Here is a 25,483-nt window from a genome sequence, read left to right as displayed (position 1 = left end):
GAACGGCAGATATTTTTATGAGGAGCTTTTTCATGGCAGAAATACACTCGGAGGTTTGCCGTTGCCTGCCGAGGGGCGACCGCTATTAGAAAAATGTTTTTATTAATTTTGCTTTCACCGAGATTCGAACCAACGACCTCTCTGTGAATTCCGAATGGTAATCACGCACCAACCCATTCGGCTACGGCGGCCGCCTTCACCCCCTACTCTAAGGGTGCATGCGAACAATTTGGGTTTGGGCTTATTTCAAAGAGCAAAATTCAACCTTCAATTACTGACAATAACGAAGATCGTAGCACGTCAGGGTTCTGCTCCACAATTGAAAAATGGCCAAATACGCTATTTTTAGGGGTTTCAACCCCCTTTTTTTTGAAAACCTGACGCGATAGAAAATTTTTGAACTCGGATTCGTGCTCAGCGCGAAAATTCCCTTCGGGAACACACATTCACATCTTATTCGCATCAGAAAAATTGAAATTTGCATGGCAGTGTAATTTTAATGTTGACGACCGTCCGCGTGAAGGAAATTCAAAAACTTTCGAAGACGCTGAATTGGAGGCATTGCTCAATAAAGGATCCGTGTCAAACGCAAGAAGAGCTTTCTTTAGTATTAGGAGTTTCCCGCCAATCCATTCCCAAGCGATTGCATGCTTTGGGAATGATTCCGAAACAGGGGACTTAGGTTCCTTATGAGTTGAAACCAAGGGATGTTGAACATCGTTTTTTCGCCTGAAGAACAACTGATCCAGTGGCAAAATAGGGAGGGTTTTCTTCATCGCAACGGATGATGAAAAATAGATTCATTACAGCAATCCAAAGAAAAGAAAGTCATAGGGACTGTCCAGTCATGCTTCTACGTCGTCGCCTCGACCGAATATTCACGCTGCGAGGTTATGCTATGTATTTGGTGGGACCAAGCACTGCACGAGAAGCGGTCGCAATAAGCGTGAGAAAAAGTGATTCTACAGCATGACAACACTCGGCCTCACGTTGGCAAACCCGTTAAAACCTACCTGGAAACACTGAAATGGGAAATCCTACCCCACCCGCCATATTCTCCAGATATTGCGCCATCCGATTATCACCTGTTCCGATCGATGGCACATGGTCCAGCTGACCAGCAATTCCATTCATATAAAGACATCAAAAAATGGCTTGATCCGTAGATAGCCTCAAAAAATGAACAGTTTTACCGCGACTGTATGCGGAAAGATGGGGAAAAGTACAATAGTAGCCAGCGATGGGCAATACTTTCAATGATTCACTTGTAACCATTTTTTCAGAATTATGCAATTATGCACGTTACTATTCTGAATAATTAAAAAATGATACCTTTATTTATAGTATGTCCAACTAAATGTAAGATTTTTTTTTTATTCTAGTACGGGTACGATAGTAGATTAATAATTTTTCTCGTTTTTGTGTTTCAAATACGCATTCCCGTTGTATTCACACATCTCGCAATTGTTAGTTTTTAAACTAAAGTCAAGAACAACATTCAGAGGAACGAGAACACAAAGAGTGTTGACAAAGCAGAAGCATCACAAATAACCAATTGAAGCAGTAAATGTTTCCATACTCATGAAGTGCTTCCAAAGAAATGAAACTTTTGGCAGGTCTACTTTGGCAGTTTCTTTATCGTTTGAATATACTTATAGATAATGGTAGAGGTGGATCTATCGTTGCACGGCCACCCCATCTTCCTGGCATTGTCTCCCAAAGGCTATTGGTTAGTTATTGTTGACGTAATTTTGAATATGTCTGCTCGTGGTTTTCTTAATAACTCTTAAGTTCTGGGTTTGTTGAACTTGGGCCACGTTTGATTAGTTATTTTGCAGGTATCCGTCTAAGCGAGAAGATCTGCCTTTTACGCACTCCTTGGGGGCAGATTATTTCTACTGCTTCGAATTCGTTATAGGATGCCCCCTGTGTTGTCAGTTCATTAGCTTTCTCATTTCCTTCTATATATTCCTATAGCCAGGTACCCGGATAAGAGTAATAGATAATACGCAAAAACGTTTTTTTTTTTTGTAAAGGTCTGTACGGTGACTTATATTTTAAGGAATGTGGTATGCAAGAAGGTATCGCGAAGGAAAGAGCCTGAAGGTTGGCAATATGATTTTTTTTTTAGAGAAATTTTTTCAGTGGTGCAGGGAATTTAAAAATGTGATACCATGCGTGACCTCTCTTCACGCTGAAACGGCTGAACGAAAGCCGCTTAACTTTGACCAGCATTTGAAACATTTTTTAAGTTTTTAAAGAGGGTTCCCACCTACTTATAAAGTTAAATTCGAATTAATTCATAAATTGATGGAAATACTAATGTACTGAAACATGGATTTCAAATGAAAGAGGTAGAGAGAAAGCAGCTAATTTTTTAAACAGGACCAATTCCTTACGCGATCTAACTAATATAAATTATTTGATTTTCCAAGCTTTAGAAAGTTCGCACGAAGCTTTTAAGAAATATCGGCTTTCTCATATTCGAAAGCCTAGTTTACCAGTAAAGATTTAATGATTCAGATCCATTCTTTTCCTCTCGAAGTGACTTAAAATGAAGAAACAAATCTTCATATACCAATATATTGTTGAAGATGAAGAAGCTGATAATGGTATGGAACTATTTGCATCAGTTATAAGTTCCTGCTCTGAAGATTTAAGTTCAAAAACTGATACATAATACACCATAAATATCCAATCAATTTATATTTCAGTTTAATTTTTTCAGTTTTTTGGAAGTCCCGTTGGCTGCCTCATTCAAATTTTGCAATATAATTACTTTACCTCCATCGCAAAAATCAAAAAGTCCGAGTTTCTGCAAAATTGGTACCCGCTACGAAAAACCCGATTTCGTTTACAAAATTCTTCTTCTTGATTAGCGCGATAACTGCTTACGCGATTTTAACGAGTTTAACAAAGCGCGCCAATCTTTCTGGTCTTTTTCGTGCTAACTGGCCGAATGAAGCCAAGTCTTTCTCCACCTGATTTTTCCAACGCAATTTTGATTGAATATTTTCAGAGCCGGAGGGATTGTATCCATTTGGACGACATGAACTAGCCAACGAAGCCATAACACTCATACAGGAGGCTTATGTAGAATTCCACGCAAGTGGGAAAAGTTCTTAATCGCCATTCACTTGGGAGTGGCCAGGAAAATTCTTCAGCATTCCGCAGCTCACAACTTACGGACTTCACCCAATTATGCTCTGGAAACTTCCGAACTTCCGTTCGAGAGCGAGCTAATGTGGGAAGACTAAGCAACCCAGGGGAAGCAAAACAATGTGAGTAAAAAATCGGGAAAAATTTAGTATAATGTATATCGCTTTGAAAAAAAAGGTTAAAAGGGGGGGCTGAAGGGGGGCATCCCCATCTTAAAACTGAAAACCGCACCCTCCGGAGCCTTATAGTTTTTAAGTAATTTAATGTTAGTTCTGTAATTTAGCGAAAAGTTAGTGTTGCCATTCACCTGAAATAAAAACGAAGTTCGTTTGCAGAGATGTTCAGTGGAGGGTTGATTGTAAAACTGCAGTATTTTTTGCTGTAATTTAAAATTAAGAAATATTTTTGAAAATAAAAACTACAACTCATCGAAACTTAAAAACAATGATATTAAACGCATCACAGAAAATAATAAAGTAATTAAAAGCCAACAATTGCGGTTTATAAGTGTATTGTGTGGCTTCGATCAGTTTTATAAACGGGTCCTCGCCTTTTATAAACAGATTTTCTCCACAAAAATTCGATTATCATGTCTGCAAAACAAATAGGGTGGTCGTAGTTGTCTTTATTAAAAAACTCGTTTCCTTTAAAAAAAATAACCCTCATCAGTCCAACTCCGGCTACACAATACACAGTATTTTTGCGTAGAACTCCTTTTCGCGTGGACGGCCTTCGGTCGCGCTTCAAAAAAATAACCCTCATCAGTCCAACTCCAGCTACGTAATCCACAGTATTTTTGCGTAGAACTCCTTTTCGCGTGGGCGGCCTTCGGTCGCGCTTCAAAAAAATAACCCTCATCAGTCCAACTCCAGCTACGCAATCCACAGTATTTTTGCGTAGAACTTCTTTCCGTGTTAAAACCATTGAACCCAAAATTAAAACGTCATATGCGTGTGTGAAGTAAGGAGGCACAATAACCCCCATCCCAAACATTAACACTAAACTGAAATACTTCATTTTTGTTCATATTTGTGCTTTCATTTGCAGGTATCCAGCAACACCATACTGTTGTCATTCCCATCTTACTCGCGTTTAAAATTGAAAAGTGATTTTATGGACAAATGCATTTGCATTTAATTTTAATGAAAATAATTCGAAAATACGTATAAAAATAAGTAAAAACACACGTGTGAGTGTAGGTATATTTAGTGAATTTTAGTGAAGTGTACAAAAATATATAGTGTAATGTGCCAAGTTATAGTGAAGTTCCCGAGGGCACTTTGAAGGCAAATAATTACGAAATTAATATTTTCCTAATAATTTGGAGTTATAAAGTTTGTTCCTTAACACCTCCCTAACATCTCCACCAAGTTTCATTAATAAAGACATTATAGTTTGCCAAAAATTGCCCAATATACATTATTACGAATCCCAGCCAAAAAATTTGGAGAAATAACAAATCCCACGCCACGAAAGCAAATATTACAATATATTTATGTATAAGTATAAGTAGTATATGTAGAAAACAAAATAGCAAAACGACAGACAAAACCACAAAAATTCCCTGCGTGCAATTTTCACACAATTGTGGCAAATTTGTGTAAACATTATGAGCAAAACAGTCGACCTTGCAGCACTTTCCCTCCCATACACTGCAAATTGGTTTATCCCAGAGGTGATTCTTCGCACATTAAGTAGGAAATGTTTCTTTCATTGCTTTCAAAATGATATCCCGCATACAAACAATAAAATGAAGTAGTTAAGAAGCACACAAACAAGTGGTTGAAAATACAAACACATACATGCGAATGCATGTATTCAGCAATGAATGCAGGAGAAGTTAGAGAAAAGCACAAACGGTCGCTAATCCAAAAACAACATAAATGGAAGTGTCATGAAGACGTGCGACAGCAACAAAAATCACTTGTCTAACAACAAGAATAATGTACTGGTATTCCCCAAGAATATCAGTAGGTGAGATACTAACACACCAACGCCCACATTTAAGCCAAACCAGACAGCTACTAACTACACTCTTCCTTGAACATCCCTTTTCATGACACTTGTCCCCTTTTCACTAGGCAATCCCTCACAACATTGCCACAGAGTTGCCTGGCAAGACAAGATACACAATCAGAAAATCCACTTAAACAAAAAGTGCTGCAAATACTTCCTGCAACTCCGCCCCAAATATCCTGCTAGATTTATCACAGGGTACAGTGCTGAGTCAAAGAGCAATTGGAGAAGGTAAGGAGAACCAAGAAATTAGTAATGATATAGCAAAGATGGGTAGTAGCTTTTGAATAAAGCAAAACGGAAATATACAGCAATTGCAGAAAGTTGTGTGGTAGTCCGTTGAGAAAGAGGGATGGAGATTTGTTAGAATAGACAGCTGCAGCTAAATACAAGAATGCAAGGTCGTCTGGATTCTGTTTGACCAGAAGTTAAAGTACTTGATGGGAGGATGGAGATGAAGGGACAATAGTAACACATAATAACGTAGAAATTGCTGGAGAAGTTGCCGGAGACATCAAAACAGAAAGTGGGAAACAAGAGATGTCCTTGACACAATTGTGGTAAGCCACAAACAACAAGCATATAAAAGACTGGGGGAACAAATTAAGGAAGAATAAAGTAAGTTATCAGAAAAAGGTATGTACATATATAGGTAAGTATAGTAGCAGTTCTGTGGTTGGAAACATAAGTACTACATATTTACATATTTGATACCTGCATGCGTCTGTCCAATAAACCTTGGAATATCCAAAGCAATACTAAATAGAAAAACCCCTACATTAATAAGGACACACATTTGCAATAGGGTATGCTTCAGAGTTTGGGGTATATAGGGCTAGAATGGAGATAGCCTAATATGTCATGCGCTCGACAGGTCATCCTCCCCTATATTGCTCCACTCTTGTGTTGAGCTATTGAAATGCCATACCTGGCTTGAAAGGTATGGAAAAGCGAGCACGAGCTGTCCTTGAGATACCCTTTGCTGGCAAAAACAACTCGAGGAAGTTTTTTCTCCGAGTGTATTTCTGCCAAGAAAATCTCCTCATAAAAACCTGCTTTTCGGAGTGTGCTGCATTTGTGGAACAACATCAAGACGCGCACCACAAATAGGAGTAGGAGATCGGCCACACATCCAACAGAAGTGCACGCGCCTATTATTTATTTTTACTTTTTATGCTCAGGCTACTCGCCAGGGATATGAAATTGTATCAATATATAAATGATAATGAGATTAGCCATCCGCTGCCAAATGACTACTAGCAAATGATGAAAAACTATATGGGGGGCAGAAGTTTCTGTTCAACGATACATGCTTTGGTATATAACCAATATACATGGTAGTTCCTCAATACCTCATATTTGTGGCAGACCTACCGACTCCTATTACATTCGTTGACGACACAGTTCTATCGGGGTCGAACAGTACCGAAATACACACCACTTGAAAAATCCTTACCATGATTTTATGTCTCTTTTATTTGAATACAATTCCACAAATTAAATCTACACTCTTTAACGAAATGAACATTTTCAAAAGATCACATCTTAAATATGCGTAAATGTATGCATGTATGTATGCATGTTTGTATTTTAATTTACTCAAGCAATCATTTAATAGGGAAATGTTTATATGCAAATATGGGCATGCATATACACATACATATGTACGAATGCATGTAAGAGTCAAAATCAAAGCTAAATTGTGAGAAAGCCTGAACACACCAACTTCTAACTGTATTTAACTAAGCAATAAGTCAAGTGCAAAGTATAGAAAGGCATAAATGCAAGCAGCCACAGTAAGACTTACAATAGCAATCACTGAAACGTGTAAGGATGTAGAAATTGATACGTATATGTGTGCGTAAATGAATATACATAAATGGGAATAAAGTGCATTACATTGCTGCATGCCCGAATGCAAGGACATACATATATCTATAACAGTACCACCAGCAGCAACAACAGAAGAAAATGCCTACTCATCTTGATAGCCTTTTGCCACACTTGTAGTTTAAGCAACAGGCCGAACAAGAATATTTTCAACAAACTGCCCACACACGTGCCACGCATACATTCATGCTGGTGCAACTCACAAAAAGCTTTGCAAGATGCGGTCGGCCTGTGCTGTCATGCTGAAAAGTCCCACTTGCAAGGCCTGACACTGTCTTTAAAGTTCGTATATGCGTTGATAACTGACCGCTATAGGGCGAAGTGCTGTCAGACTACCACGTAATTGGTCCATTCCGGTAATATACCAGTTCGGAGACTGCAGTTGAATATAAAGAACAGAGATAACATTTAGTAGGTGCAATATTTGGCTGTTGCTAAGGTCAAACAACAGTTTTTTTTTGTTGAAGTGAAACTTCTTTTGTCTCGAAGGATGAAACGCTGTGAGGAGTAAAACCATAGCGTTTCATCGATATGTGACGCTACGCCAGCGCCATCTGTTAAAAGCGTGGCGTGGATGAAACGCTGTGAGGAGTAAAACTACGCTAAACTACGTAAAACTCCGCTATGCCAGCGCCATCTGTTAAAAGACTGGCGTGGCGTGTCGTCGTGAATGTAATGCGGTCGTTTATTATTGCATTCTTATCGAATGTAATTTGTAAATATGACATTTGATTGACGGCCGCCGTAGCCGAGTGGGTTGGTGCGTGATCACCATTCGGAATTCACAGAGAGGTCGTTGGTTCGAATCTCGGTGAAAGCAAAATTAATGAAAACATTTTTCTAATAGCGGTCGCCCCTCGGCAGGCAATGGCAAACCTCCGAGTGTATTTCTGCCATGAAAAAAATTTGCTCATAAACATATCATAAAACAAAATGAAATAAATGCATTAAAAAAAAAGAAAAAAATTTTTCTTGTGATTCGAACCAAGGATTTCGGATCGGAAGCCCACATTGCTAGCCGCTGGGCTATCGCGCTGTGCTGTCGCCGCAAAATAATGTATCATAAATCTGTTTACCATACCAAAGACCATACACTTTGCGAACGCATTTCGGTGGAAACAGTTGACAGTTATCCCAAACACAATATTATTAGTAACGCGAGACGCGTCATAGAGTGTGTGTGTAGTTTTGAGCAAATCTTACAAACATATTTTGTTTTGTTGATTGATTTCTGTTAAATATGGCATCAAATCAACAAAAACGGAAACCGAAAACAGGTGCTGAACGGCAACGTGAGTATTTGGAGCGTAAAAAATTAAGAGCTACTGTTGAACACCGTGACAGTGAATCCTCCGGTTGTACGATAAGTGATAATTTGTAGTACCAACAACAAGATGCGGAACTACCATTGATGCAGTATTTCATCGATACCTTGATAGATTAGAATGTAGATCATTTTTTACGTAATTCAGTTACCATAAAGCCCTTGTTTCATTTTTGGAAAACGAATCCAATAATGATAATGACAATGCCGAGAACCAAATGTAATTGAGTACAATAAATTCATTTCTTTTTATATTAAAATAAATAAATAATTCTGTTTAATAAAATTCCATTCCATGCTTTCCATGACTTCTGCATGCATTATATTGAAATAATAGTTAAATTATTGATTTGTTGATAAAAGAAGTTTCACTTCAATCGTGCGGGTTCCGTGAACTACCACACACTTTCTTTTTTTAATCTTAAAAAAATGTAAATTCAGTGCTGGTAGTGACAGTTACGAGTATAATTTAGATTAATTCGAATTAGTACCGTTAGATGGTTGATGGATGATTAGAGATAAGAGAAAGATTAGAGAAAAGTTGTATTTATCCAATTCGATTCATAATCAAAGCATGTGGGGCGCGCCATATTTTATGTCGGTATGAAAACATTGAATAATTTTGAAAAAAAACAACTGATTTGTTTTAGTGAGGTATTTTTATTTGGTTGGTTATTTACAATTTATTAATACTATTTTTTAGACAAAATATCAGTCAAGTGACCACCTCTATTAGCATCACAAACTGCGATCTTTTTTCTGTGTTTGTCATCACCTAGTCAAGCATTTCGGGTTATAAAGCGATCTATGGTTGGAATTGTACTGAATTGACGTATCGAAAACATGTATGTTGAAGTCGATGGGTTGGTAAATGACAAAGTTATTCAGCGTTTACATACCGACATAAAAGATGGGTCACCCGGTACATTAACTGTATGATTACCGGTAACACTATAAATAACTAAAAGAATGGCAAGCTTCCGACAATGGATTCTTGTAGAAAGAACAAAATAATTTACTAGGTTGTTCAATAAGCTTTTCGGTTCGATAAGAGAGGGCGTTGCTACTAGCCTAAATATTTTTTTGTTATGTTAGCAAACTCTTCATATGAATGCATGTGAAGTTTCGTTTGAATCTCTCAATGCATTCTTTGTTTACCAGCCACTTAGTACCCATGTTTTACAGTATTTTCGACAATGGAAAAATCAAGTATAGTGCAGTGATTAAATTTTTATTTTTGGAAGGTATAAAAGCAAACGAAATTTATGTGTATAAGGACTTAACGCCATAAATTAGTACAGTGGAAAGATGGGTTACTGAATTCAAACATGGCCGTACAAGTCCTGCAGACAATCTACGTCAAGGACGTCAAAAAGCAGCAACAACACCAGAAAACGAAGAAAAAATACAAGAAATCGTATGATATTAGAAAATCGTCGAGTGACTGAAAACGATTTAGTAGAACCCTTAGGCCTCTCATTGGGCAGTGTAAGCAATATTTTGATTAAAGTATTGGATTTCAATGGAACAAAAACATATTCGAGTGCGACTTTCTCAGCAACATTTCGAGACTTGGGTATATCACCATGTCGTAAATCAAAGCAAGTGATATTTGTTAGTGCATCCATTGTATTAACCAGATTTAGCCCCTAGTGACTGCCACCTATTTCAAGGCCTAAAAAATTCATGCGTGGAAAGCGTTTTTTATCAAATTATGAGGGCGTAACAGCTGTGGAAGCGTATTTTGCAGCCCTTCCAAATACTCAATTCAGGGAATTCATAAATTAGAATCTCGTTGGAATAAGTGTACTGATATTCAGGAAGATTATTCTGAATAATCAATTTTTCTTATCGAGCCACAAAACTTATTGAACAACTTAGTATACGTGTATCGGCGATTTGAAAGTTTAATTTCGTTAGCCTGTATTAAAAAAATTGTTTTTGTAAAACTTCATTATATGCAAGTTACAGTACACATTTTCTTTCACTTATTTCTGGCGTTTAAGTTGAATTTCGAGTTTTGGTATTAAGAGGCTTGATAGATTTTTTTGTTGTATTTGCTTCCTTAAAATGAAATGGAATGAGAGTGATATTGAAGGGTTGATGCCCTCAAGCTCATTTACTGTTAGTCACTTAGCAGTGATAAATTTTTTAGTAGTATATTTTAAGTCGACCAGTTCTTGCGTACGTTTGTGAATGCTGGACAATGACTCCTACGGATGAATCGTGTCTAAGAGTATTCGATCGGAAAGTGCAAGATGGTATTTACCGGATATGCTACAATGAAGAATTGCTACACCTATGTAATGGCGAAGGCATCGTGAAATACGCCAAATCCCAAAGACTGCGATGGTTGGGGAAAATTGCGCGCATGAGATATGACCTCCCCCAAAAATCAATAGCCATAAACCAAATGTCATACTACTTCGTAGCAAAATAACTAAACAAACGTGGCCCAATTTCAATAAAACTAGAACTGGCGAGTTATTAAGAAAGTCACGAGCAGACATATTCAAAATTACGTCAACAATAACCGACCACCGGCCTTTGGGAGGCAATGCCAGCAAGATGTGGTGGTCGTACAACGATAGAATCAAAAAGAATCTAAAGAAACAGTATTTCACTACTGTGTGTGTGCCCAAGTCTGGCCGATCTACGGCATAGAATGCTGGACGAATTCTCGATAGTTAACTTGAAAGAAATTGCAGAAAAGAAAATAGACATAGGCAGATTCATAGTCAAATCTAAATGGTTCGAGTAATAACAAGTAATAGTTCTACAAGTGGTGTATCAAAATGGCATTTTTGTGCTAATTGGGTCTGGGCTGTGTCACTCAGACAACACCTCTACCACCATCACCACCCCGTATCGCCTACAGCACGAGGACATCCAAGACTAGCATGGTTTGAACAAGTTCTTATGGATCTGAGGACACTGGGTGTTAGAAGCTGGAACTTGTGAACACATCATAAATCTAAAATGTGAAGATCTCAGAGTTTTGTATGCTGATTTACTATAAGAATGTACAGAACAGTGAAAACTTTGACCCCTGCGGAAATGAAACTCAGACGTAAACTTTCAAATAGCCGATACACGCATACATTTTTTTTTTTTTTGAGTCCCTCTACCACAATACATTGCTAGAAATTTTTACTAGGGAACAAGTTTGATTTTGTTGTTTAGTGTAATGATGTTGGCAAACAAAAGGAATTTCTAAAAATGTGTAATGACTTTCAACACTCCCGTTGTTCATTACGATAAGGCTTTGAATTCAAATTTTCTAATTTTCCATCCGTCTAACTTGTGCAATGACAATCGATGAGGCATAATGGTATAACAGAAAATTGCAAGAGTTTACATAGAACTCTCACATAAGTGTGACTGTTAGTTGAAGCATTGCTATTCAATTTGGAATGATTGGAAAAATTCAAGTTCATTTTTCCACCAAAAGTTTTATAATTGCACTTGATAAATAATTATATTTTCCAAAATGTACAAAAATTCGTTTATTGGTGAAATTTTTAATTTTTAAATCAGCAAATGGGCCGTGTGTCATAACTGAACGGTTGCCCTGCACAGTATAGTCCATGATCATAGCCATTGTCGATACTTCGGGTTACAACTAGAAAGCATACATAAGACAAAAAGAAAGTATATCCCGTTTACCATCGAACACAAACTTATGATCTCAGATAAGCTTTGGAGTATCCAGTAAACTCATCATTAAAAAAAAAATAAATAAATAATTGGCGCGTACACTTCTGTTAGGTGTTTGGCCGAGCTCCTCCTCCTATTTGTGGTGTGCGTCTTGATGTTTTTCCACAAATGGAGGGACCTACAGTTTCAAGCCGACTCCGAACGGCAGATATTTTTATGAGGAGCTTTTTCATGGCAGAAATGCACTCGAAGGTTTGCCATTGCCTGCCGAGGGGCGACCGCTATTAGAAAAATGTTTTTATTAATTTTGCTTTCACCGAGATTCGAACCAACGACCTCCCTGTGAATTCCGAATGGTAATCACGCACCAACCCATTCGGCTACGGCGGCCGCCGTAGAATTATTAAGGTAGGCTGGCGTAATATCATGAGACGTAATATTTTCGATTTTTATTTCACTTTTCTCTGTGTCATATTAATATACTTAAGCCTGAAATGACCTTCAAAGCCTCCAAACGGTTGAAGACGCAAAATGCCGGTAGATGGGACAATACGTCTGAAGCAGCAGCAGTAACCATCTGGAGCGTCAGATAACTTTCGCACTCGCCTTTCAGTTTGGGATACAGGATATGAATATTGTAGCCGGCAGCACTCCTTGCTTTCAACGGGCAATTACATATGTACATATATATAACTAGTCTATTGATAAAATTACTCCCATTTTTACTGCAGGGCAAATACTCGTACATATAGTATATATATATTTATATATATTTGTATATATTTATAAATGCATACATTCCATATGCTTTAGTGCATTCATGGCTAGCTGGTCTGCAATGCAACAAGTAACCACAGGCTATACTAAGCTTAGGTGACCAAGAGGCCAATATTGAAATTGTCCTTAGTCAAGAATGACCTCCATCAACACTATCACACTCTAGCCTAGATCAAATCCTGCCTGTTGGCCCTTTATGAGTGTTAAATTGTGAGTAAATGCATATGTATATAATCTGACGTTGTGTGATGTACGCTTTCAACAGGATTGTAAGGAGTAGCAAAGGTTACAAATGACTTAGAATGCATTTAATTTAAACGATTTCACTTGTGACTGCAAAATCATCAAATAATGCATACGACAAGCATTAACAAGCGTATATACATATGTCTAGAGTGTATGATGTGCCAGTAGTAGGAGACACAAGAAAAATGTAGCAAAAACGAATTAAGACTCTGGTGTATTTTCAGAAATAACATAACCTGACTAAGTTGATACAATAAGAAGATTTAGAAGTGTGAATTAATTCAATACACAAACATTGCACGCATGTTATGTATGTATACAATAAAATATTGGGTTAATGATGGCTGCTTTTGGAAATAACTAAGTAAGATGAATAAGCACTAAGTGGAAAATTTGTAAATAGTTTAACTTTATTTTGTGAAAGTTATGCGTTTTCTTTTTTCAATCAATAATAAAATAAAGATACTTACTGTTAGAACAAGACCAGAACTGGTATCTAGAGCAGCCAAGTGATTGTTACGAGTGTTTTTTTAGCTGCATGAAGTTCTCATCTCTCATCGATCTCGATAACTACAGGGTCCGGCACCCAAAGTGTAACCAAATTCAGACCACTCGCGCAGCTGATGCATGGGCATCAGTTGTCTGTTAGTTGGCTAAATGACACAGATTATTGTTTATAAGCGCGCGTAAGCATTTTACCGAGAGTAAACGCGAAAATAAATTAAGTGAATCAGTAATGGATTTCAAACGTAATAGTGTGATTGCATTATATTTGACCGGAAAATCACAACCAGCGATTGTTCGTGAACTCGAGCACCTTAAAGTAAATAAAGTATTTGTTTATCGCATCATTACTCGTTACAATGATGCTGGTAGCATCGCGAAACATTATGACGGTGGTCATCAAAAGGTTGCAACGGCACGTGAAATGGTTCACAAAGTGAAGAAGCGACTTGAGCGAAATCCCCACGAAGTGCCAATCAAATGGCGAAAAAACTGAAAATATCTGAAGGTAGCATCCGCCGCATACTGAAAAATAATTTCCCAGTGAAGCCTTACAATACCCAAAACGCACTTGATCTCACACCAAAGCAGGAACAAGTTATGCTTCAATTTCCGAACATTTTGTTCGCTGACGATTTTTCAAAAAAGCAATTCGTAAACTCCCAGAACGATAGGATTTATTTGACCGACCGTTCGTACGAGAATTTGAGTCATCGATTGGCCACCAGGAGGCAACACCGGCCGCAGATAATGGTTTGGGCCGCTGTAATCGCAGATGAGAGCTCTCCAATCGTTTTCATCGAGCTTGGCGTCAAGGTAAATGCGAAATATTATCGTAAAAATATCCTGCATGTTGCTTTGAAGCCGTGGGCAGACAAACATTTCGGTGACAGATCATGGACGTTTCAACAGGACTCGACACCGTCTCACAAAGTTCGAGTGAACCAAGAATGGCTAAAAAACAACGTTCGGAACTTCATAACGTTCACACAATGGCACTCAAATTCATGATTCTTATGTTTGTATTATTCTCACGCATTTTTTACTTTGAAATGAATAAAAGTAATTTCCAAACGAAATTTATGGTCTTTTTAATTGGTTACACTTCGAGTGCCAGACTCTGTATGATTTGACATCTGAGAATGGCAAACTGTATTGACATTTCTGCTCATTAAGGTTTGGCAAGTTATCATTAATCGTTTTAGACGTGTGTTAAATGGTTGTGCAAATTTCAGCAGGCGATAAGATTTTTTTTATTTATTTAAATTTTTTGTCAAAAACACAAAAGTTCTTACATACTATTGTCTTAGTGCTAATATAAACTCTATATCGTATTAATTGAATAACAAATAAAACGGTCTAAAACTAAAATATAACTCAATTAAAATGAATGCAATTATATCAAATTACCGAATTAAATGATGTAACAAAGAAGAGAATTAATTTTTAGTTATTGTAAAATCTAACGATATGGAATTAGAGATGTTATTAAACTCGCGCAGAGTCCGAACAATAAATGCATTGGACTCAAAATTCATTTTAAATATCTTGAGATAAAAAGGGTAAGAGCTTCGTAAAGTACTCGGCGGAATAAGAAAGTTAATGCGTTGCAAAAGAAATGCACAATCATTGTCACCTTGACTTAAATTAAATACAAAAGAAAGCGATAGAATGGACCTTCTGCACTATACGACTTTCATCCACTTAATAACAAGCGGGAGCTATAAAAGGGATATAGGACCGAAAATTTTAGAGATCTTTTGTACCCGTTCTATTCTTGTAATAGCAATTTGGTGATCTTCACTTAAACGAATCATTTTCCTGCCTATATCGAACAAACGCGGTAAACAATAATTTCATTGTGTACGGGTCTGAAAAGTTTGAACTGTTACGTCTAACAAAGCCCAAGATCGAATATGATTTTGGGATAATACATATATTTGATATGACATGAGAATGAAAAATTAGACTCAAAAATTACCTCAAGGTCTTTGATCTCATCCACAGATTGGAGGCCATTATTAGAGATATGATACGACGGTTGTAGAATATCTCGAGATTTAGAGAAAGTAACATGAAAACATTTTTTAATATAATATTTAAAGAGATATATGAATATGTACGAGTTCACTAAGGTCAGCCTGGAGCCTAAACACACCAAAGGATGAGGCAAAAATGTTTAAGTCATCTGCCTGGTGGCTGGCAAATGAAAAGCATCTACTAATATCATTAAAAATAAGACCGATAGTAGGGGGCCCAGAATATTATCTTGAGGTACCCCAGAAGTAGCAATGAACGGGCAGAATGTTAGAAGACAATTCCTTTCACTTTGAATTCTATGTGACACAGGGTCAAAGGCCTTGGAGAAATCCGTGTAGGTACAATCAACTTAAAGAAAATAACAAACGAGTAATAGTTCAAATAATTTGGAAGTAGTTAACAGCTTTAAGATTGGTCTATAGTTACACACATCATTCGTCTTGCCACTTTTAAAAATTGGAGTAACTGTTTTTACTTTCCAATCACAAATACACAATGATAAATTTTCGTATGGTGAAAAAAATGTTTATATTAAATATTTATAATTTTGAAATCTATTACAGCAAAGTTATATTATCTAAAGAAACGCTGTAACCTATTTTCTATAACACAGTCCTTGTAAAAGTATTTCACCGTGTTTTTTAGGCGTCGCAGTTTCGAAGTGATGAGTGGCTGATATTTGAATGTGTTTTTTTCTCTGATTATTTCTCTTCATGTGTGGGCTCAATACTTTTAGTAGTAATGTGCGGATTATGCATTAATTTTTCATGCAATATATAAAGGGTTTTCCAGGTGTTATTGGTGAATGGATTACGTTATCGAGAATGATTAAAAATAAATAAATAATTGGCGCGTACAATTCTGTTAGGTGTTTGGCCGAGCTCCTCCTCCTATTTGTGGTGTGCGTCTTGATGTTGTTCCACAAATGGAGGGACCTACAGTTTCAAGCCGACTCCGAACGGCAGATATTTTTATGAGGAGCTTTTTCATGGCAGAAATACACTCGGAGGTTTGCCATTGCCTGCCGAGGGGCGAACCAACGACCTCTCTGTGAATTCCGAATGGTAATCACGCGCCAACTCATTCGGCTACGGCGGCCGCCGTATGATTAACGATTTTTTATTACCGGAATTGGATGGTATTGAACTGGACAACGTTTATTTTCAACAAGACGGCGCAACGTGCCACAAAAGCAACGAAACCATTGATCTTTTACAGGAAAATTTTCCGAACCGTGTTATCTCTCGAAGAGGTGATCACAATTGGCCACCGAGATCTTGTGATTTAACACCTTGTGACTTTTTTCTTTGGGAAGGTCTACGCCAACAGCCCAGGCGTGAGGCTATCGAGAACATAGAGCAGCCACTTTAAAATTCGGTTATGGAAAATTTGATGAAAAGGATATTGTCGGGTAAGCGTGGTCGTGGTGGTCATTTGCGTTTTCCACTATTAACGGCATATCTTCCTCTTTATAATGAAATAAACATCCGATCATTTATATTAAAAAATATCATTTTTCTTTGAGTATCAAAATAACATATCTGTTTGGAAAACTCTATATTGGTAATATGTTTATAAAGAGGCCAAATAGGTGACCAAGTTGTCCTTATTTATGATTATTTTAACACATACCATCACTAAAAAGCTTTCTGGAAATAGTTGAAAGGTGAAATTTTTTAAAATATCAAATCTGTTACAGCAACTAAGACTGAACCTGCCGGTCAAACTATCGTGGAGTCCCCAGAACTATCTGCGTCTTGCGTCTATTGTACTGGGACCAAAGAATTTTCGAATTAACACGGGAAGAAATGGAGCTCCATCTGATCTGTGTTTTCTTGAGAAATAAGTTTTGTAATACCGAAGGCCTTAGGGAATACCGAAGACCTCTGAAACCAATTCAGTCGACTCCTTCCTGGCAAGCTCATCAGAAATTTCATTTCCCTCTTTGTCCTAGAACCCAGATCAGGGAAATGTTACCTACATATCCAAGATATTTGATCTTATCTTACAGGAGTTGATTAATTTGGATCTGCATCATGACGTCGCTAGATCCTTGATCGCAGCTTGACCATGAATTTGAAAAAATGTTGAAATCTCCCTTGTTCCACGTTCCCTAAGAATTATGTATGCCTACAAGGTCGCAAAAACTTCTGCCTGAAAAACACTAGCAGTATTCGGCAGTTTAAAGGAGAGAGACAAATTGGCTGATTTAGCGAAAACCTCTGATCCGATTCCCAATTCCATCTTGGAAACATCAGGGAAGATAGAGGTGCAAATTTTCCAACTCTGCCTACTTGAAAAGATTGCTCTGACACGACCCTCAAACTCCAGTTTGCGTATAAAAAGATCTGTACGAAGTTCGAGAAATAAGGTGTTAACTACCCAAAAATGCTACCATGTCCCTTGAGAGGTTGTCTTCAGAGACTAACCTCCTTTAATCTTATTGCACTTCGAGCAGCGATGGAAATCACGTGAAAGTCGATGGGAAGTAAGTGCAAAAGGACATTAAGGGCAGCACAGGGACAGGTTATACATGCTCCGGTGATACCAACTCAAGTAGTCTTTAGAACCTTCTCCAGTTTAGTGCTATTATAGGCCTTCCCACCAAAATCGGCAAAATCAAAAAATGCAGAGAACGACCTGTGTCTTGAGTCAGCCATTTTTTGCTGAGCATAGATTTGCAAGAGTGGGAAGTTATACTGGCCTTCTTTACCCGATTTTCAATGCGTAGCTTCCAATGGAGTTTGGAGTCAAGTATCACTCGTATATCAAACTTCTGCTGAAAGCGGGAGAATATGGTTATTTAATCTAGGAAATCTAAAATTTGAAGGTTTATATTTTCTGGTAAATAATATCAGCTCCGTTCTATCAGAGTTGGTTCTGAGATCGTAACTGCAGCCCAGCGACTGAGTACACCGAATGACCTTTCTAAGGACCCAGCCATGACTGAGGTAAACGGCCAAAGAAAAGGCATAACCCGGCGGCGTCCCCTTGTGCACAAATTTAGTGGCTTTAGTCTTTCCTGTCATGCACTAACTTCCCTACAGGCTAGCAGGGAGGAGAACCCGAGACAGAAAAATCTTAGCACCTCTAGTCTAATCTTGCAATTGACTCCGCCCTAACGTTATTAAAAACACCCTCTATATCTATAAAGGCCGCCAAATTTTTCCACAGTCCTTACTACCCCACGTAAGGCTGTTTCTGTTCCCTTCAGGTCAACATGCTGCGCTGGATTCAATAAGCTCTCGGATGTGATAAGCGATCAATCTCTCAAGCACCTTTATGATAAATGAGGCAAGGCTTAAAGAACTGAAGTCCTTGGTGGACTCGTAAGCCCTTCTCTCTGTGTTGGGAACGAAAACAACCTTCGTTCCAGTTGGCGTAGAGGTATCTAAGAGCGATGCACGCCATGTACTTACAGATTTCTTGCATGACTAGAACCACCAAGGTTCTTGTTTTTTTTTAGACATATAGTATTCATGCATTAGAATCGTCTACACCAGCTACTTTAATGAAAGAAAAAAAATTTATTGTATAGATAGTTCTGTCTTCAGATACTGTAGATTTCAGGGAAACATCGAGTAACTATACCTGTCGCTTTGTTTAATAATGTCACATGGAGCAATGGAATTTTCCGGAATTCTGCTGCAACAACCTTTCAGACTCTCATGAACTTAGGAACCATTTTAATCAGCATCACTGTATTATAGAAATGCGCTTCGATATAGCAAATACGATAATATTGGCGTCATATCATTAAACTATTTTATGCCAAGAAATTTCTCATTGATCACAATAACATTTGTATGAAAGATAAGATTGCCCTGGCACCTGTAAATCATAAAAATTATGTTTAATAACTTATATTATTGTAGTTTAAGAACTTAATGAATATCTGGGAATTCATATACTAAAGGGTGATCAATTTAGAGGCATCGGATTTCAAATTGAAATAAAACAACGAAAATTCAAATTGATTGGGCAATCTTTATTATTTTTGTGTAGCCATTATTATGTTCCATTTTTAATTTATTTATTTTTTAATTATTGTATAATCCCTTTCAAACGTTGGCAGCGACTGCGCTGTAATACAGCCATCCGTAAACACCAATTTTGAATAACTAACTGAAAAACTTCGGTCGGTATCTCGTGAATAACTTTAATAAAGATGACTTCATTTGAAACTGGTTTATCCACAAAGCATTTAGACTTTACATACCCCCATAAGTAAAAGTCCAAAGGTGTGATATCACACGATCTGCTCCGAGACGAGAGATAAATTGCTCACCGAAACGACTCACCGACGACGCAGTAAATCCATTGTTTCACGGGCTATATGGCAATTAGCGCTATCTTGTTGGAACTATATTTAATATTGTAAAGACCACAGGCCTCAATTTTCCGCATCAAAAAGTTATTTATCATGGCGCGATAGCGATCGCCATTCACTGTTACATTCGCACCAGCCTCATCTTTGAAGAAATATGGGCCGATAATTCCTTCAACCCATAGGTCGCACGGAACGCTTGATTCCAATGAATGTATTAGATGTTCTTGATTGCTTCGGTTTGCTCTTCAACCCAGATATGCTATTAAGCCAAAATTAACCTCATAGCTGAACAAAATTCGTACACCAAAATGGGGGTTTTCGACGAATTTTTCAAGAGCTCAACGACTGAAATTATAATGCTTGGACTAGACCAGTGTTTTATACGCTTTCAAACCAAAATATTTGCATAAAATGGCCCAATAATGTAAAATTATTCTCAATTTTGCTGCTGATTTGCCTAATAGTATGTTCGGGTGGAGAGCTATGTACACCATAAGTTGGCCTGAGCGCACGAGAAACATGTTTCAAAGATCGTCGATTTTCGTAATGCAATTGTACGATTTTTAAACGTTGTTGAGACGTAGTCTTTTCATGATGAAATGTCAATGAATACTGAAAAACTATGTATTTGTAAGTAGTTTGACAGTATTCACGCGTAATTTGTCAAAAAACCCTTACTGGTGAGAGTACCTCCAATCTGATTACCATTTATGTCATAGCTAAAACTATAAAACTTAACCACAATACCAACCACAATAAATAATAGTATATATATACTACTGTGGGCAAAAAGTAAGGTGAATTTATTGGTCAAACTTCGCGGGATTAAAATTTCGTTCTAGTTATTCTTTTCATGAGTTGGCAGCACTGTTTATAACATCTGGGCCAACTTTCATGTGAATGTCATTATCAGTAATATATTTACGCTTGTGTTTACCAAACGACCAAGAGTGCATTTTTCGATTTTTACAATGTCTGATTTGATTGAGCAGAGAAGTGCCATCAAATTTTGTTTGCGGAGTGAAATTTCGGCTGCGGAAACGTTTAGCTTGAAGAAGGCATTTGGTGATTCGACCATGTCACAGAAAAATGTTTATAAGTGGTACAAAGACTTCAAAGAGGGTCGAGAACGTGTTGATGACTTGGAGTGCTCCGGACGACCATCGAAGTCAACAGATGACCAACACGTCAATAAAGTGAAGGAGTTAGTGCTCAAAAATCGTCGGTTGACTGTTAAAGACCTTACTGATATGATCGGAATATCAGAAGGATCTGTGAAAACCATTTTGAAAGACCATTTGGGCCTACGAAAAGTCAAATCTCGTTTGGTACCGAAAACTCTCAATTTCTTGGAAAAAAGTCGTCGCGTTGATGTGTGTGAAACAATGCTTTCAGAATGTCAGGACAAGCTCAAATGCATCATTACAGGAGATGAGACTTGGATTTATGCTTACGACCCAAGTGAATATCGTGCTAAAGGCGTGGCCAGACCGAAAATAGCACGTCAAAGTCGTTCAAAAATAAAGGTCATGATGACAGTTTTTTTCGATTTTCATGGTGTGGTGCACTATGAATTCCTTCCACCTGGCCAAACTGTTAATAAGGAATATTATTTGAGCGTTATGCGTCGTTTACGTGAAGCAATTCGTCTAACAAGACCAGAATTATGGGCCAACAACTCTGGGTTTTTGCATAACGATAATGCACCGTCTCACACTGCACTCGTTCTTCGTGACCATTTCGCCAAAAATTCCACGCACATCGTTCCGCAACCACCGTATTCGCCTGATTTGGCTCCGTGTGACTTCTGGCTATTCCCTAAACTCAAGAGACCACTCCGGCGAACACGTTTCGAGTCGATTGCGGAGATAAAAGCTGAATCGAAGAAGGTGCTGAGGCTATACTGGAAATGGACTATTCGGCATGTTTCGGGGATTGGAAAAATCGTTGGCATAAGTGTATTTTATCGAGAGGGGATTATTTTGAAGGGGATGAAATTGATTTACAAGAATAAATAAAGATTTTTCATTTTACAACCAAATTCACCTTACTTTTTGCCCACAGTAGTATATATATATATATATGCCAAAAGTTTCGAGATATCGAGGGGGATGTCCTACAATGAGCCTCCTCTATTATGTCCTGTACTTTAGCGGGGGGAAATCTTGACAGTATGTGCTATATTTGTTGACTTTAGCCAAATAGCTCCAGCTCCTTACTGATACCCACTGTAACCTTGTTTCTGCAATGAGAGTTGTTTTTAATAAGAATACAACCATTAGTCCTACCTTTTTCCCAAATTCAATTTTAATAAGAGGCTCTCGTTTACATAAAACTGTGTCTACTACTGTCATTTAGAAATTAAATAACTAACAAATTAAATTTATAACCAAAGTCAACTCTCATTGGTATAAAAGTGTTGCATACAACCTCGCCTAATAGAGAATTGAAAATTTTGTGCGCGCACCCCCCATTAAAGTTAGTTCTGCAATTCGTTGTGAAATTGATAAGCAGCGTTACAAAACTATTCAGTAACCAGAGGATAGGCTTGTTATCGCTTAAATCATTAAAACATTCAGCGATCGTTATCTCGAGTCAAAGTAGTTGAAACAAAGTAGCATTCGGTCTTTTCTACCTTAACGATAACAAATAAAACGTCACTGAGCTGTTCGTTAACATAAAATACATTTTGGATATTCACATAGTCTCATAAAATGATAAGCCATAAGGCAGAGTCTTAAAAAATTAGCAAAGTGTTGAAAACTGCTCTAATTTTGTTTAGATAAATCAACTTCTGGAACTACACCTGCATAAGGAATTGTTTCACTACTCAGCAGAAAGGCATTGAATTGAAGTAAACAGCAAACCGTTACAACACAACACTCGCAGTTGCAGGGACTTTTCCTGAGCAAGCCAGCAACAAATTTTTTATAAAATATAATATTATAATATTATAATATATGATTTTATGGTGTTACAGCATGTTACGAAACTTGGGAATCCCCTAAGTATGAATATGATTCAAGGCCCTAGAATGTATATACAGTTGCCAAGGAGGTGTTTTGACATCTACATACTAATCTAACGAATTTCAGGCATATTGCTTGCAAAATTAACAACAACAAATTACACTAACGAACTTTGTCACATTTGCGTATTTTACTGCAGTTTATGATGAAAGCTTCAATACTGCAAAAAAGGCACAAACTGGTACTTTTAATTTCCACAGATTATTAGCCTAATGTGCAGTGATTATACTAATTGTAAAATTATAATCCGCACTCAGACGCGAAAAATGTACTCGTATGTATATTTATTTATATAGTCAAAATACGATATTTTTAGCCTCCTTAACAAAGCACGATTAGAAATATTAACGCACCTATTTCTCAAATCAGTTGTGAACTAAACACACTTAACATACCTGAAGTTGAAGGTTCCATAATACTATTTACGATTTTCTTTGAAATCTGTGAAAAATTCCACTTTATGCATTAGTACAAATAAAATTAAGCTAAATTTTGTTGCATCCAAATATTGTCCTGCACTCATCCTATCTACAATAAACACCAAAGCGCTTATTCCTTTGCTGTATATGATCCCCACGCCAGGACTGAAAGTTTGCCAAAGTTTACTGTCGGTATAACATTCCGTTTTTATAGTGGTTTTAATGGCTGCCCCCACACACTAGTCTTCTCGCTGAATTTCACATAATCCCAATAGCTAAACACACGGACAAATTTTTAAGGGACAAAATTATTCACACAAATCAATTTCACAAATAAAATATGAAGTTCAATGAAATTTTAATATTTAGTAGGCATTCCTTTTTGCCTGATGAGTTCATTAAGCCTATTTGGCATAGAGTTGACTAATTTTTTAGACACATTTGAACTAAAATTTCGCCATTCCTGTTGGGGTACCTCTTTTAGTTGGGTTTTTCTAGTTATGTTAATTTTAGCGGCACACCTACCAAGTTCATCCCACAAATGTTCGATGAAATTCAAGTCTGGAAACTGTGATGGTGTTGGAAGAATGTGAGGCTCATGATGCATGATCCACATATAGTACGCACATCGTAGGCAGAATGCTTGGGTTCATTATCTGGTTGAAAATAAAAGTTGAGAATAAAAGTTATTTTGCAAGTTTTCTTTCAAAATATTAAGGTCAAGTGATTTATCAATAGAAGCATCAATAAATATTACCCACGCTTGCCGTTGACATACATCCTCACACCATTACAACCGCACCACCATGTTTCACTGTATTTACTGAATTGCTTTTTTTTTCAATTTTATCGCTGCCTGATGAGTGGTTTCCTTCGAGCTATTCGCAAGCCAATCCGGCACGTTTCAAGGTTCTGCGAACTGTTTTCGGATGGCCTTCTTTATTAATCTCTTCAAGTACTTCTGCTACCACATGTGTTAATATAATTTTTGGATTTCTTTTTATTTTTCTTAATATATGGCGTTCATCACTGAGGGTCAATTTGCAAGGTCTTCAGTATGAGGTCGGCTCTTAAAATTAGTTTCCCCTTTAAAACGCTTTATTATGCTATAAATATGATAGTAAAACGACTTCTATTAACCGTTTGAGCGATTTCTGCACATGATTTGCCTTCGTTATGCATCTGCAAAATTATTTTTCTTTCAGTTTCAATTGTGCCTGCTTGTCTCCGACCCATGATGTATAATATTAGGGCCTTCGCATACGGGTCGTATCGTCACTGTATTATTTTTTAATGAACACAATGCAACTAACTATCGTACACGTATTAGTTGTCAATATGTTGAGCAATGAAAAGTAATTTATTTTATTGTAAAGGGTTTTTCAATTGGCGCGGATCGATTTTGGCGCCCTGTGGCAGCCATTTTGTTTTGGTGACATCTGTCAAATCGTTTGTTTATTATTCAGTTGTTTGTGCCAAATCATCATGGCAAGTTACACGATTGAACAGCACGTTCAAATGATAAAACTTTATTATCAAAATGAGTATTCATTAACGCAAACGTTGCGCGCATTACGCCCATTTTTCGGTAAACGTGGTGGACCATTTTCCAAGACGTGGTGGCCCAATTTCTTATGGCCCATATTGAACCATATGGACCTAGACGACAAGTGGTTCCAGCAGGACGGCGCTACGTGCCACACAGCAAACGCCATTTTATTCCATTTCAACATCTACCCGCCCTTATTGAAAAACCCTCTATTGACTTCTCCATCGGAGCAGAAATAAAAGGAAAAGGAGACACTGGGTGCTTCCGTACATTAGGACTAACTTAAACAGCAGATTATTCATTGCCACAAGGGAAATACAAGAGGATGATTACAAATCTCAGACCTTTGCTTACACAAATGATTACAATGATTATACATTTTAGACATTTTACAGGATGCTTGTAGAAATTTTGAAGCCGACTAAAGCAAAATACTAACACTGAAAATTCAAAACAAACTACAGGCGTACAGAATATTTGGCGACTGTGCTGTACGATAAGCGTCATGCTGCATGCTTGCTGTAACGAGTGCTCATCTTTAAG

The sequence above is a fragment of the Anastrepha obliqua genome, chromosome 3 (assembly GCF_027943255.1).
Source record: "Anastrepha obliqua isolate idAnaObli1 chromosome 3, idAnaObli1_1.0, whole genome shotgun sequence".
Lineage (NCBI taxonomy): Eukaryota > Metazoa > Arthropoda > Insecta > Diptera > Tephritidae > Anastrepha > Anastrepha obliqua.
This window is presented reverse-complemented; position numbering follows the sequence as displayed.